A 2,589-nucleotide genomic window follows, 5' to 3' on the forward strand; every position below is an offset into this window, starting at 1 on the left:
CAAGAACCGGATCATCGTAGCAATTTCGGCTGATTAATCTTGAGATCACTCCGATCCGGCCAGCCCCAAGGAAAAACTAAGCTACGAGCATTAGATTTCTTGGAAGAAGGATCGAATGTATACGAAACAGGGACAGAAAAACGGACGATGCCACACAAATATAAAATATGAAAAACAATAATGAAATACAAAAAAACAAAAATGAAGTACAAGAAACAATAATTGTAAAAACAGGACGAAAACAGCAGGTGTCTTACAACTAATAACAGTACAACAAGTTTAGCTGGCGTATTTTGGAAAAAATGCCATTTCGGCAGACAAAGACAACGATGTTCTCACAAATCTGCACACACACACACATATATATATATATATATATACATAGGAAAATATGGTAGTCGGAACTCTCCTCTTACAACAAAACAATATCCCACAATGCATTTTCAGTACCAGTGCTGATCCCAACATTTGGGATACTTGATTGGTCTGTAAAGGAAATTCACTCCATAGATATCAAAACCCACAAAATCCTGACAACATCTGGGAACTTCCACAGAAACAGTGATGTTGACAGGCTCTACCTCAGAAGAAATGAAGGTGGTAGAGGCCTGAGATCAGTGCAGACGGCCTTCGAATGCTGTTTTGTATCACTCAGGCAACACCTGCTAAACAACAGCAGCAAAAGTAAATATATGAATGCAGTGCTGGAAAGTGAAGTGAGCAATGTTGTATGGAGTTGGCAGTGAGCTTCTCATGAAGCACTCATGGTATGAGAGAGTAGAAGGAGTTATGCAGTAGTGCCAAAGGAACAGAGGGATGAAATTATGGCGAAGTGTGTAAATGAAGGTGTGAAAGTGATTAAGGTAACATTTACGGATGAGACGGTGAAAGAGTATGAAAGGAAAGCTGAGAGAACGATAGGAAAAAATGGGCTTTTGATTGGAGATGATAAATGATGATGGGTTTTGAAGGACAGGTAAGTGGTGCTGGCGGATGGGGCCGTTAGCATCACTTTCATACTCTTTTACTCTTTTACTTGTTTTCAGTCATTTGACTGCGGCCATGCTGGAGCACCGCCTTTAATCGTGCAAATCAACCCCGGGACTTATTCTTTTGTAAGCCTAGTACTTATTCTATCGGTCTCTTTTGTCGAACCGCTAAGTAACGGCGACATAAACACACCAGCATCGGCTGTCAAGCAATGCTAGGGGGACAAACACAGACACACAAATACACACACGCATATATATATATATACATATATACGACGGGCTTCTTTCAGTTTCCGTCTACCAAATCCACTCACAAGGCTTTGGTCGACCCGAGGCTATAGCAGAAGACGCTTGCCCAAGATGCCACGCAGTGGGACTGAACCCGGAACCATGTGGTTGGTAAACAAGCTACTTACCACACAGCCACTCCTGCGCCTATATACATATATATATACATATATACAACGGGCTTCTTTTAGTTTCCGTCTACCAAATCCACTCACAAGGCTTTGGTCGGCCCGAGGCTATAGTAAAAGACACTTGCCCAAGGTGCCACGCATATTATCATTTTCAAAATTTCATTTTACATACTTTTATTTTTATAATGTTCTATGTCCCCAATGTCTTGTAGTGTCGCCCCTAGTGGGTAATAAAGAAATATTCTCATGAAGCACTCTCTTCCTGATGGTCTCCTATACAGCCCCAAAGCTGTGCCGTATGAATATGTCCCTCGTTTAAGAAACAACTGGGTTTATTTACATTTGTGAAGAAAAAAATATACCCTTCCCCCACCCCTAACCCTAGTCCTAAAATAGATTGAAATGCAATAGATCGATACTAGGGTCATAATTATGGGTGACAATTTCATATGACACCACTAGAAAAAACTGCCGTTCAACCGAAAAGATCCTAATGGTTATAAACCCAAACTCGGCACAGAGAAAACTTGGATGGAAAGCGCTCAGTATACAGAAAAAAAGTCTCTGTATGGTTATGTTGCGTGGAAGCTTGAAGAAGACAGTAGAATTGACACGAAGCATAGCCTCTCTTGGATACAAGACCACTACATCACACTTTGAAGGCTGTGGGTTTGCAATCTGAATTGTAACAAAACATGTTACATTCGGTGACCCGACTTCTCATTTCAACTTGCTACACTTAGCAACCCCGACGTGGGACAACAAACCTGTGTCTACGTTTAGCAACGCATCATTTCGTTACATTTGGTAACATACAGTCCTTCGTTACATGTACGTATGTGTGTGTGTGTGTGTCTATGTTTGATTCCCGCTCTCCACTGCATGGCAACCGGTGTTGGTACATTTATGTTCCCGTCACTTAGCAGTTTGGCAGAAAACGCCGATAGAAAAAATAATGATAATAATAATGATGATATGATGATAATAATAATGATAATAATAATAGTGATAATAATAATAAAAATAATAATAATAATAACAGTAATAATAACAAACATAATAATAATGATTATAATAATTATAATAATAATATGATAATTATAATAATAATTATATAATAAAAATAATAATAATAATAACAGTAATAATAACAAACATAATAATAATGATTATAATAA

The sequence above is a fragment of the Octopus sinensis genome, unplaced genomic scaffold (assembly GCF_006345805.1).
Source record: "Octopus sinensis unplaced genomic scaffold, ASM634580v1 Contig15558, whole genome shotgun sequence".
Taxonomy (NCBI): Eukaryota; Metazoa; Mollusca; class Cephalopoda; order Octopoda; family Octopodidae; genus Octopus; species Octopus sinensis.